This window comes from Monodelphis domestica, chromosome 1, assembly GCF_027887165.1.
Source record: "Monodelphis domestica isolate mMonDom1 chromosome 1, mMonDom1.pri, whole genome shotgun sequence".
NCBI lineage: Eukaryota > Metazoa > Chordata > Mammalia > Didelphimorphia > Didelphidae > Monodelphis > Monodelphis domestica.
The window spans coordinates 283,382,987-283,397,382 of record NC_077227.1 but is presented as its reverse complement, the minus strand read 5'-3'; the positions used below and the strand labels follow the sequence as shown (position 1 = coordinate 283,397,382).

Genomic DNA, 14,396 nt, shown 5'->3' with positions numbered 1-14,396 from the left:
AGCTGCAGTTTTGCTGGGAATTATGTACGTAAGTAAAAGTTAACCCATGATAGTCTTTTTGGGATTGGGTTTAAGGGTCTGATCTTTTGGTGATGTTTTGGAGAATTAGGGTACAGGTGTTTTGCTCTTGCATTATTTCTTTTGTGACTAGGGGGAATAATAATCATGTCAATTCATAGGTAAGGGGCATTGATGAAAGAGGTCATGTTTAAAAGGGGCAATCACATCTCGCCAAGGACCACTCTGTGAGGTCTCACCAGCTACCACGTGTGACTCTGTCATCGTGATCTGATGGCTCCCAGCAGAGATCCAACATTACAATGAAGCTGGAGGGTTTAGAAGCCCAAAACCTAGTGCATAAACACTAGGAAAAGTCACTCCTATGTGGTTACTAGAACTATCCCAATCAATCAAAACATTTATTTAAGCCTATATCATGTCCCAGGCATTGTCCCAAGTGCTGAATACAGGAAAGGAGGTTAAAAAAAAAAGATGATCCCTGGGGGCAGCTGGGTGGCTCAGTGGATTGAGAGCCAGGAGGTCCTAGGTTCAAATCTGACCTCAGACACTTAATAGCTGTGTGACCCTGGGCAAGTCACTTAACCCCTATACCCTTATAGCCCTTACCACTCTATTGGTTCTAAGACAGAAGGTAAGGGTATAAAAAAAGAAAAGGAAAAAAAGATGGTCCCTGCCCTCCAACACTCACAAGCTAATGGAGGACAGTATGCAAATATATACAATTGACATACAGGATAAATAGAAAATAATTAATAGAGGGAAAGCATTAGAAATGAGGGGCTTCCTGTAAAAGTCAGAATTTTAGTTGAGGCTTAAAGGAAACTAGGGAAATCAGCAGGCAGAGAAGAGGGAGAACATTCCAGGTGTGGGGGACAACCAGAGAAAATGTCTGGAGCCAAGAAACAGAGGGTCTTGTTTCTGGAACAGCAAGGAGGCCAATGTCACTGAACTGAAGAGTACATGATGAGGAGTAAGGTGAGAGAAGACTAGAAAGAGAGAATAGGTCTAGGATACAAAAAGCTTTGAATGACCAAAAGAGCATTTTGTGATTGATCCTGGAATTGATAAGAGCCACTAGAGTTTATTAAGATGGGAAGTGACATATTCAGACTTGTACTTTAGGAAAATCACTCTGGTGGTTGAATGGAGAGTGGCCAGGAGCGAAGAGAGATTGCTGGCTATTGCAATAATTAAGATGTGAGATGATGAGGGTCTGGATTAGTGTGGTAGCAGTGTCAGAGAAGAAAAGGCATATTCCAGAGATGTTGCAAAGGTGAAAGCCACAGGTCTTGGCAATAACTTAGATATGGTGGGTGACAAACAATAAGGAATCTAACATGAATCCTAGGTTGAGAGCCTGAGAGCCTGAGGGCCTAGGACGATGGTGTTGCCCTCTGGTTAGTAACTTCCTTTCAAACTCTAAGAGAACCCAAAGAGATGTGAGTTAGGCAGTCCTATCAAGTCATTCATCTCACTCTCTTTTCCATTCAAGTCCTTCAAGTCTTGTGCTCTCAAGATAACTGGGATTCAGTGGATGACCTTGGCTTTGATGTCTAACCAATCTCTAAACAAATTGTTCTGATCCTGGGAGGAGGAGGGAGGAAAAGAGTATTCACATGACTGGTGGGAAATTTTCAATTGCCTGGGGTAGATACCTGGCCCAATAACCTCAACCTGGTTTAGTCCACCCGCCCACATGGTTTACCAGGGTAGGCTGCCACACATTTTCCAGTTTCTTGGAGCCACAGGTGAGAACTGAGTGGCAGATGGACAACAAATGAGAAAATCAGCCTGAAAAGGAGTCAACAAGCCCTTATCTCAGAGGTACTGTCTTTTCCTGGACATTTGGGAAGATAGTGTTGCCATCTACATCAATAAGGAATGTGGAGTGGGGAGGAGGGCTCAGGGAAAAGATGAGTTTTGGATAGGTTCTGTTTAAGATGTTTACTGGACATCTAGTTTGATATGTCTGAAAGGCAGTTGGAGATGCAAGATTGGAGGTCAGCAGAGATGTTAGGGCAGGATAAGTAGGTCTGAGAATCAAAACTAGCATAATGATAGTAATTAAATCTATGAATGTTGAGATCAATAAGTAAAATAATATAGGGGAAGAAGAGGACAAAGAGCAGGAGACCTAGAAGACACATACTTTGAAAAGACTGGACCTGGCTGAGGATCTCGAAAAAGAGTTTGTTCCACACCTTCATAACATTAAGAGGCAGCAGGTTACACACAACAAGGGTCAACCCAATACAAACACAACACAAAAGGGTTTATGAGAATTAAGTTCAAATCTATTAGATGCAGGGTTTAATAGAATAAGACAAAATTAAGAAATGGGTGCCTGTCTCACACAGAGAGAAAGGAGTGTGTGTAAGTGATGAGAGGAAGGTGATTATTAATTGCTCCGTGTTTTGCTTCTTTTCTCAAAAATTTTTTTTTTCTTTTAGTAACAATTTTCCAAATACATTTTCTGAAGTTATAAGGCCCCTAGATTTTTAAAAAAATGAAAACACAGACATACACCTTTCCTCTCAGCTTAAATTCTGATTCCGTTGAAGGCTTCGATGGAAAGAGAACTGATGACGTAGCTGTTTTGGGACACATTGGCTACCACCTACTCATTCTGGTCCTCTCCCGTCATTTCCGGAAAGATTCTCAGACTCTTGCAAGTCTCTGTCTCTGTCTCCCAAACAGGGAAGAAATACGATTTCCCAGGATCCTTAGCACCAGTACTTTCATTTTCCTTCCGTTCCGCCTCCAGTGGGTAAATCTCCGTGTGTTGGGGGAAATATTTTTTAAAACCTTCCCTCAGGATCCTAGGATTCTAGTCCCCTTTCCCCCCAGTTTGTTTTTTTTTTCTTCCCCTCACAAGGATGGCTGGAGAAGACTTCTCTTCCTTGTTTACAAATTCTAGACAACTCCAAAGCTGGCCAAAAGTCGAAGCAAAAAACAACAAAAAAATTTTAATGAAAAAGATTAGTTTTAATTTGCTTCGGGCAAGGCGGAGAGTGGTATCTTTGGCTCCCGGAGGCCTCTGCCTAGCAAGTTCTGTGGTGGCACTTTAGCTTGGGTTGAACCTTTACAAATAAAAATTAAGATGAAAAAATTCAGAAAGTCAACCTAAGAAGAGTTTCCTCGAGTGGTCTGACCTGCACCTCTGCGTTATGGCCAAGAATTCTCTGGGAAGACCTCTGGATGGTGGGGTGAGAGTGGTGGGAAAAGGGCTGACATCACCCAGGTATTGCCTCCCTTTCAGAGAAGGACTTGGCAGTTTCATTTCTTCATTCTTCCCTCCATTTCTTTATTATGACATTATTTGGAATGTATAGGAATATATATCCCCTCATCCTCTGATGATTCGGACTGAAATGTCTCATGGACCTTGCCAAATGGCTGCATGCAGTCAAAAAAACATAGAAATAACTAGTTGATTAGAATGCGGCTACCTTTCATATCAATCTTTAGACATAATCTCTGTCATTGGTTGTGATCCACTGACCTGTAAACATTCAGTTTCCCAGTCACACAGGACTGGGTGCAAACAATGCTCAGTTTCCATACTCACTGCCCTCCTTTGCAGTCTGCTGAGAAAAGAGCAAAAGTGACATAAAGTGGCCCAAAGAAATTTATGATATAATTAGCATCTTATTTACATTGCAGTCTGGCATGCCTCCCCCCACCCTAGCCAAACAGTGGACCATGGGTAAAGTGACATCAGGTCCCTGGAGACACAGGGCAATAACTGCCCAAACAAATTACTCCCTTCCTTAGTAGCTAAGCAAGATAAAAAGCATTCCTGAGATCCCCTACCCCCCCACATTTGCTTTACTCTCTCACAATATCTTAATCACTCTCTTCACTCTCTCACTAGCTTTACTTACTACACCTTACCTTAATTACTTACTGTACTACTTTGTTACAATGTGCTCTTACAATAAGACTTGTTTCCTTAGAATGGAATCATTTTGAACCATCATTTGAACCATCACCAATCAATTCTTTGAACGAGACTCAATCAGCATTAACCCCATCACTGTGAGCCTATCCCTGACACGCTCCTTGAAATGTCATCACCACCACCACCACCACCACCATTGTGAGCTAATTGCATGGAAAGAAGGCTACCAGGAAAGGACCCCAGGATGGCACCAGGGAACCAATGGTGGTAGAGTGGGCTAGAGGATGGGGTGCCTGGGCTGAGTTATGTCTGCCAAGGATTTTAAGCTGCTATAAGGGGGATAAAGTAGGAGACCTGGCTCAATCAATAAGTAGCAGCAACAGCAGCAGAAAATAGCTTACCTATTCTGGGACTTCAAGTGCTTTGTCATAACTGCCTAGCCCCTACATTCTACATCCTTCTGTCACCTTAGGGTTGTTTAATTACCCACAAATCATCACTTGATCTCCAATGCCAGGAACCACCATGGCTTCAGAGGGGATGATTGGGTGTCAGATCTCAAACCCCTGATCTGATTAAGGGTGGAGCAAAGAGAAGACGCTGATCATATTTTATTCACTTTATAAATCCCTCTTATGTCAAATCTCGGACAATACTCTCCAAAGTTTGCCCTGTTAGAGCTCTTCCTGTGAATATCTACTACTTCTGGCTAAGAATATGTAATGAATCAATGTAGTATGGTGGAAATTTATTAGCTGAGGTGCTGAAAAAAAAAATTGGTTTGAGATAGTCAGTCTCACAATAAAGCTGAACTCCAGTTAGGAATTGAAGACCTCGACCCCTTATATAACCAGTCATATAGAGGTGATGTATAAAGAGATGATAATAAAGTGCTATCCAAATCAGGTAAATTGTCCGGTGTGTCTTGGTCCTGTATCTTGGTCCCTACGATGGTCAGTCATACCATTGATGTAACCTTCACCGTTAGCATGAATATACTGCATACTATCCTGATTCAGCAGAAGTCAGCATAAAGATAGGCTGTTCTGAACAGTTATGAGGCAGAAACCTATGGAGTAAGCCCAAGTCTTTGGCCCAGTGTCACACCAGAGCAGATGAGAAGGATGTACAGCTTAGCCAGCTAGTCTGGGGAGGGGGGGCAATATCAGTACAAAATAGCTTGAGTGTTACAGAATTATAGAATATATAAAATACAATATCACAATTATAAGGGGTATGGGATTTCCTATTTGCTCCACTCTTTGCTCTATCTGATTATGCTATTTAATAGATTTTTTTTCTAGATAAAGGCAATTTTAGGGGGGTTCTGAGTGTTTTTGTTACAGTGTGGGCGAGGATGAAACTAGTGAGTAGTTGACTAAGCAGAATTTAGTCTTTCATCTGATGACTAGAAGTCCTCTGAGAGACCAGTGCTTTCAATGAATTTTATTAATAAATTGTATTTTTAAGCTCTCTAACTTTGCAGAGGGGGAAAAAAGGGTTGTAGGTGAACCAAGGGCAAATCAAACCCTAAGCTAAAATGGGTCTACCAAATTAAAAGTAGAAACCTTGGATGAACCAATTATTTCACAGTCTAATGAGGGGACTTAGGAGTAAAGGGGTGACCAGAGGGAATGTGATAGCAGCTCCACATCACAAACCAGCTTAGTCTTTGAAATACAAACCTACTCTTTTTTGTTTGGAGGGGGTTCTCCCCAGCCAAACTTATAGCCCCTCTCATAGCTGCTAACCATGAATATACTTGGTAGCTGTCTATACACTCCCAGGTCACTCCCCTTCCTTCCTCAATAAGTTTGTTATACAACTTGAAATTTTTCTCTCCTCAGCTCCTGCCTTTTATTGGGAGGAGACTTCAACATACATAGACTCTCCCTCAAATACCCTGACCTCTTAGTTCTTCAACCTGCTCACTCCCACCAATTTCTTCTCTACCCCATCTCAGTCACACATAAAGATGGCCATATCGTTAGTCTTGTCATCAACCATAAATGTGCCACATCCAGCAAGAATCCTGAAATCTCCTTATTCATGTAACCTGGGCTTTTCTGGGCATTCCCAGTTCTAACAGGGAGGTGCCTGTCATGGGCAAAGTCCACCCTTGCCCACGACTCCAGGGTATCCCGACTGGTGGTAAACAATCAGTCAACAAAAATAACAAATGGAAGACAGCTTAATCATAACAGCCATGGGATTGCTTTGTATCTGATAGCTGCTTCACTTTCCCGATGTCTGATCTTTCTTTTTATACCCATTCTCTTGGCATGCAGATAGTAGTCTCTCGGTGACCGAGAATGACAATTGTCTTTGTGCGTTCTTGTGCACAAAGATACTTTGTGCGTGAAGGAGATTTAAGTGGAAAAGTTGATGCACAGAGACAGCCCCACTCTCTCGGCATTGGAAACCTGGGTCCATTGGCACGAAAAGTCGTTACACCTGGAGACTTCCTCAGCTGCATTGGATGGCCGTGTTGTCTTTTGTGCTCCAACACGCCCTAAGCACTCCACAGTGCTTTGCTGCATCGCCATCTCAGCCGTTGAACCTTCTTATTGGTTTCTTCCACCTGTTCCGCCGAAACAGTCTTCACATGCTGGGTGAGCAAAGCCCTGGTTCACCAGGGGTCTACGACCCAATGGCTACCCTCACAAGGCTTAGCCAGCCTGTCGAAGCCATTGACGCTGCCGCATGCTAGCAGCTACTGGGAGCCACAAGTGAGAGATGGGTGTCAGGTGGGGGTCAGAGGCTGGAGAGCTGCCCTAGGAGGGCACGACAAGCTCTCCATACCAGAGATACTACCCCTCCCTGAACACCCCATACACCCCATGCAGATACACAAAAATCAAAGACAGTTAATAGGAAAAGTGATACATCAACTTTTAACAAATCACTTGATTAACATTCTACATTCTTGCATTGTGATTATGGACAGAATAAAGGTTGCACACAAGATAAATGATTTTGTCACAGGTGGCTTAATTTTCTCACTACCCTGTGAGAAGTTTTGAGCTTACAAACAATCAAGGAAAATTACGTATTGCTTTTAATAAAATGTAATAATTAATCAGCAGTTCTTAGAAGACAATTCAACAATCATCATTGAGGCTGAGGGGTCTGGGAACACAATTCAAATTTAGACTGGTGGCTTCTAGGGAGTTACTGATTTGTGTAATCGAGTCACTGAGGCATACTGAAGCTTGATGTACTTGTACTTATCGATTGGGCCTCTATGATTGATTTGTATGCTGACTTCATGAGAATAGGCTTCTGTATGTGGGGAAGTTTTTGGCTTGGCCTGTGGTTTTGCTGGGAATTATGTACCTAAGTAACCCATGATAGTCTTTTTGGGACTGGGTTTAAGGGTCTGATCTTTTGGTGATGTTTTGGAGAATTAGGGTACAGGTGTTTTGCTCTTGCATTATTTCTTTTGTGACTAGGGGGAATAATAATCATGTCAATTCATAGGTAAGGGGCATTGATGAAAGAAGTCATGTAAAAGGGGGTTGGGTGGGCAATCACATCTTGCCAAGGACCACTCTGTGGTCTCACCAGCTACCACATGTGACTCTGTCAAGGCGTCGTGGTCTGATGGCTTCCAGCAGGTGCCCTTGATGAGACTATTGAGCACACCCAGTTTGTCTAACTTGGAGCCTGTTGAGTTGGACACTTGGACAGGAATCTCCTTGGGTTGGCTGCCTACATCTTCAAAACTGGTAATTGAATTGTTGACTCATTTCAGTAACTCCTACCTACTGGCTTGCCCAATAGTGATACAAGAACTGATGAGAAGGAAAGGATTTGGCTTCTCCTCTTTTTTTATCCCAGCTCTGAGAAATGGGTCTAGTGGTATTTGTCTCTGTTTTGTGTTATTTATCCTCAGTTTCAGGTACTGAGGATGATTCTGACAGAATAGGAGTTCAAGGTGACCTTGGAGTCAGGATTGTAAGTGGCATTGTATTTATCTATCGTGGTAAGAAGTGCTGAGAAACCAAGGTGACCTAAGAGGCGTTTTAGACTTGAAACTGGGATCATGCTCAATGGGAATTGGGCCAAGTTATGAACCTAATCCATTTCCACTCCCTAGAAACTGAGGTGATAAAGGATGATAAAAGAGTAAGAGAGATTATGTCTCCCATTTATTGGAGAAGTAAATATTCCTTTGTTAAAGTTCCAGTGTTACAACTGACCATAATCTATTAGCTTTTAACTTCTTTCTCTCCCTTCCCTTATAAAACTCTGCTCTTAGGGGGCAGCTGGGTAGCTCAGTGAATTGAGAGCCAGGCCTAGAAACGGGAGGTTCTGTGTTCAAATGTGGCTTCAGACACTTCCCAGCTGTCTGACCCTGGGCAAGTCATTTAACCCCCCATTGCCTAGCCCTTACCACTCTTCTGCCTTGGAACCAATACACAGTATTGATTCCAAGATGGAAGATAAGGGTTTAAAAAAAACAAAACAAAACTCTGCTCTTCATCTGCCCATTCTTAGAGCCTTCAATTCTCAAACAATCTCTGCATTAACAAAGGACTCTCTTCTTTTCTCCATTTTTAACCCCTTGGTTAACCAATTCAACTCTATAATGTTCTCCTCTCTTAAATCTCCAGTCCCTTTATTTCATCAATTATGCTGTCAAACTGCAACCTTGGATTTGTTAAAAGAAAAAGGAATGGGCAAATGTCTGAGCAAAACTGAGAGCCGGTGGTAACAAAAGTCAGAATCTACAGACCCCTAGTATGGTCTGTGACCCTAAGTTCTAGAGGTCACAGATATTTATAATATAAGTTTAAGCACAAGCAGTGCTGAGATGAGCAGGTCTTGAGCCAACCTTTCTCAGTTAGGGAGGCCTCAGTTAGTGAGGACTTTCTCTCTTGGGTACCAGATAGTAAGCACACTGCAGGATGAGCCTCTCTTGCCTTTTAACACAATTCTGAGAGTTCAGGGTCAAAAGTGCACAGAGAATTAATCTTACTCTAATTATGACACAACACTTTATATTATTCCTTTATATTTCCTACTGATTATTATCTCATACAGATATCCAATTTGCTAATACTTCATGTTATTTTTCAATATAAACTACACAGTTGCAACATAACATATCAACAAAATGATTACAAGCTAATTAATTACATTCTTCCTTACACTCCTCCCTTTAGCTCAAAGTTGGACATGTTAATGACAGGCCAATACTAAACATATAAAGGGCACTCCTCTATGAATCCACGAGACCATGGTGCAGAGGGGCCACTCCCTTACCAAGGTGCACAGTTGACAATCAAAGGGGAAGAAATGGGAATAACAGCTGTAAACCTTAAAATTTCTTAGACTTATAAATGTTGGAAATTTCACCATTGGGAAATTTCATACTTGAAAAATTTCCTATTGATAGTGAGAACTCTATTGGAATGTGAACCCCATTGGCATGGGAGGTTCCTCCTCCTACCTTCTTAAGATTACTTTAGGACAGAAACCTTTTGCTGAACAATGGAAAGGGCTTTGACCTATGCTTAAGCATAGAACAGGAAGTTCTTTGAGTCATGATTGATTTTAGAATTGATACAATAGAGATACTTGGAATGACAGAACCAGGTCTTGGAAAATACAATTTCCACCCCACTCAGTCCTAACAGGATTTAGGAAGGGCTGCAGCAAAGGATCAAGATTTAATTATTTGAGAATATGACCTTCAACAGACATGTGCAAAGGGGCAGACCTCTGGGCCGTCCTGGGTTAAGCTAGAGCCACCATTGGCACAGGGAAGACATGGACAGTGATTGGTAGATGTGAGAACTGAGGGGAGGAACTTGGATGGTTTCCTTAAAGAGAGAGGGGTCTGAGGACTGGGGGTGGTTGTTTGGAGAGGTGGTGCTTGGAGAGTTGGCTCTGAAGGAAGCTGGAGGTGGAGGCCCCTGAGACTGTTTCTCCATTTTGGTCACGTGAGTGATAGGGACTGATCTCTTTTCTTTGCCTCAGCTATCTAAGGGCTTGGACCTTTTGGCCCAGCCTAAACAGAGGGGGTATTTAAGCCCTATTCCGTTCTCTCCCCTTTCTCTCTCCCTCTCTCTATCTTTAATACCTTTCTTCATCCTGTTTGTAATTAAACTCCATAAAAGGTTGACTGCTGACTTGAGTTTTCATTTAGGAATTACATAGCTGAATTCCTTGGCGACCTTAAATTAATATATATCAGTCTTTTAAAGTGATTTCCTTGTCACACAGCCAAATATATATTCTAACAAATTTATAACAGTCAAATATGAAAAACATATAGGTAAAACAAAGATTTTAAGATCTTCAAGGGTGAAAGCGGTTTTCCCCTTGAAACATAAATGCAAAATGAAGAAAGTCAGATGACTTAAAAAAAACCCAAGGGAATTTGAAGAACATAATTTCAAAAGGTTTCTAGACATTGAAAAATGATTTACCACTTATGGTTAAGAATTTTGTGAAGAAGGGGGCAGTTGGGTGGCTCAGTGGTTTGAGAGCCAGGCCTAGAGATGGAAAATCCTGGGTTCAAATCTGGATTCAGACATTTTGTAGCTATTGTGACCCTGGGCAAGTCACTTGACCCCCATTGCCTAGCCCTTAATGCTCTTCTGCCTTAGAACCAATTCATAATATTGATTCTAAGACAGAAGGTAAGGGTTGTAAGTATGTATAATGCTAGACTTTTTTTTTTTTTTGTGAATAAGCAACAGCTTCTGTGAGATAACAGTAGTGGCTAAAGCTGAGTTGGAGGAAGTCAGGGTGGTCTGTTACTGTTGGTGACCTGAAGCAGAAGGGATGGCCAGGAGAGGAAATTCATCTGCAGTGTTCTGCAAGCACAGTGTCTGGTATTCAAAGTGGGGTTCTTGATGAGACATGTTGATGGTTCATAATTGGGTACCTTGGAGTCCCAAGATGTTAAACAAAGAACAATCCTACATGAGAAAAATGGTACCCTTTACAGAACTGACTCCTTCACTTATCTGTTCAGAAGTATAAGAAATTTGGCCTTGCAAAGGTTGGAAGAGCCTCTGGACACCATGCCCTGCTGCTTAGGTTCTTAGATGGGTTGGCTTGTAGCCATATGAGAAGCCGAGTGGAGGGAGCAAAAGTTTCTTTTGAAAATGTACAATGCTATTAGAGCAGAGTTCTTTACCACTGGTGAGGTAGGAAGACATGACTCACTTATGGCAGGGAATATTTCAAATTCAAGAAGAATTTCAATTAAAAATTTTAAAAACCATCAAGATCTGGTATAAATAAGAGTGGATTAACAGAAGACACCCACAAATTGGTGTTTCTTTAACTGTGACTTTAACAATTTGAAGGTTGTGAAGATTGGATTTAGCTATCTCCTGATTGTAACAATGAAGGCACTTCAGTCTTCCTTTATTGTGAAGATTAAATTGTAATCCCCTGATTGTAACAATGAAGGTACTTAGTTCTTCCTTTATTGGGAAGATTGAATTGTAATCCACAATCTATTTTTAGATTTTAATCCCCAAAAAGTTGGTAACTCAGTATTTTAAGTAGATCTGCACATTTTAACTGCAAAAAGGTGTTAAGTAACTACAAAAGGTGAACTAACCAAAAAAGATGTTAAGTAACCCCAAAGTATAATCTAACCAAAGAAAGTGTGAACTAAAGAGTGGGAAGTCCTGGAGAAAAGTGTCTGCTGTGATTGGTAGATGTGAAATTTAGGGGAGGTGACTCAAGAGAAAAAGATCTTTAAAAAGAGGACCAGAGGCCAGAAGAGGAGATATTCGAGGAGATCGAGGGAATCTCTGACTTGGAGTTGGACTGGATCAGTCTCTTGAGCTTAGATTCAATGGGTCTATGCAATGGAAGTTGGATTGTAGGAACTGGACCCCTGGAGGAACTTGTGCAGGAGACCTCAGACTGCTTTCCTTTTAGACGGTAAGAGGTATAAACTTGAGAATTTTCCCCCTGGTTGGGGCTTAGAAATTCTAACTAGTATCAGAAGAAGTCAGAGTGATCTGTCTCTGTCTCTCTGTCTCTCTCTCTCCTTTTCTCTCTTCCTTAATATCTTCCCTCTATTGTAAATAAACTACCATAAATTCCATTTACTTTAGTAATTCATTTTAGGATTTAGAAATTAAATCCCTGGCAAACAACTATATAAATATTTAGAGTCCAACCACAATTAAATTTCACAAGGTTCAGGGAAGGTTGTAAGTTTTCTGAGTGAAATCAGAGTTAAGGCCAGCAAAGAAGAGAAAGAACATCATTTTGAAGATTAATATAAGATCTCAGCTTAGAATTTTAAAATTTCAAAAGTTTCAAATTTGATAGACATAGAGATACCCACATCATTTATCTTGACAGAGGTGTCAAACTTGAATAAAGGAAATAAGAGCAGCTACTGTAAAAATGGAGATTTGAACCCTGGACTTCAATCTCCAGAAGTCCTTGCTCTAGTTCCCGAGATGCTTTGTAACCTCACCTGAGTTCCCACCTGGGCCGAGAACAAATTACTATTTAAAGGGTCTCTGCCTACAACTCAGGCTCTTCCTACTTCCGCTTCCAAGCAGACACATCTCTCATGATGTAAGTGAAATTGAATGGGCTCTCTGGACCTAGACACATACTTTCTTATTCTGTATTTTCTTTAAATTCTTAAGCTTTAATAAACCTCATAAAAATATAATACTTCTAGCAGAGAGACACTAATTTTAACTGTTACACTACTCAGGCTCTTTTTGACTTGAGAAGTCACAAAAGAAGTGTAGACTTCCAGCCTCTACGAAAAGTTCTCACATGGGTTTTAATCACCTCTGCAGGGAGGTTAAGACTGGAAAACAAGAGTAAAGGGTTTAAGGACTAGGGAAAAAGAGACATGGGTGGAACAAACAGAAAAGGGACACAGAGAGAGATCTTCAGAGTGGTTTTAGTGTGGTAGCTTACAGACAGAGAGAGTGCCCGTGCCCACTGCAGTGTTTATTATAGGTTTTCAGCATTGAGGGTTTTTGGGATATCAATCAAACAAGGGAAACGGTAAAAGTATTAACATAATATTACCATCCAATTAGAAAGAACAGGTAGCAAATACAATTTTTAAAGCCAGGTGTTCAGGAAGAGTATTTAACAAATCTATCCTTTCTAGTGAAAAAATTTCTCTCTTTTAGATCCCTGGTCCAGACCTATTCAGAGTTTGACCACTTTTTCAGATGTAAAGTGTAAGTCTGACTTTTCAAAAGACTTTTACAACTTGTCTGCTAGCTGATGGAGCTCTTCACAGTAATTTTCAGTTCAACAAAATATAAACCCAATCCAATTTAAGGATTCAGAAATCAATCATGTGAAATATTAGAAATATATTCATAAGTCTAGCCCATGAACACTTTGCTCATTAGTTAGCTTTTGAATACATCTTTAATATCTTCATGATTCATTATAACTGAGACCCTTCAAGGAGAAATTATAGCAAAGAACCAGATGGACATTATGGCTATCAATGAGGAAAAAGCAATATTAAAGAAAAAATTTTAAGTGATCATACAAAGAAAATCCAGAGAGAAAAATTTTAAATCATCATAACTATTTCCTCTTTGTGAGAAGAGACCAGAAGGATCTATTCCTTGCACAGAGACAGGGGACAATAAAACAGAGTAGAAATAAAGTAAGAAATATATGCTAAAAGTCTGTAAGTATCTTAAAGATGTAAATAAGTCATTTTAGAAAAGAGGAATTAAAAGTAGAGCTATAAAAATGTTGTGTAGTGACAGGTAGCTCAGTGGATTGACACAGAATAGAAAAGGGCTCAAAAGGAAAAGGTGGTGGGGAGGAAGCCCCCTAAAAGTAGAGTTTTTCCATAGCTCAGAAGTGTTGGGTGCTTGGCTGAGAGGAGGCTTTGGGGGTCCATGTTCTTAGTTCCATCTGTGGGGTGCCAATTGTTAAAAAAAAAAGAGTGGATAAAGATCTGAGCAAAACTGACTTTGTTGAGAGCTACAGGTCACAAAAGTCAGGATCTACAGATTCCTAGTATGGTTTGTGACCCCAACTTCTAGAGGTCACAAATATTTGTAAGTATAAGCATAGGAAATGCTTAGATAAGCAGGTCTTGAGTCAATCCTTCTTGGGTAGGGGGTCACTGTGAGGGCTTTTCCTTTTGGGTATCAGATGGTTAGCATATCATAAGGTGAATTCTCTATGTTTCCCCTGCTCTCTGACACAATTCTGAGAGTTCAGGGTCAAAAGTGCATAGAAAAATAATTTTACTTTAATAATGACACAACACATTTAATGATTATTTCTTGATTATTCTTTCCTACTGAGTATTATCTCTTATACATAGGTATTCAATCTGCTAATAATTATCTCAATATAAATCACACAGTTGCAACCTAATATTAACTAATAATTCACTACTACACATGTGCTGCTAAATGAAGGTAGAGAAAAATCACACAACTGTTCTGACTGAATACACCTCAAATTTATGTTTTACAACCTCACC

The 14,396-nt window shown here is 40.6% G+C and overlaps 1 long non-coding RNA gene across 1 annotated transcript; it reads right to left on the bottom strand.

Annotated features, from left to right (window-relative positions):
- Positions 1-2,985: 2,985 nt before the first annotated feature.
- Positions 2,986-4,058, bottom strand: LOC130459000 (uncharacterized). Its single transcript, XR_008918305.1, has 2 exons — positions 3,916-4,058; positions 2,986-3,605 (listed from the first exon to the last, which is right to left on the bottom strand). It is a non-coding gene; the product is annotated as an uncharacterized LOC130459000 (long non-coding RNA).
- Between the last annotated feature and the right edge of the window lie 10,338 nt (positions 4,059-14,396).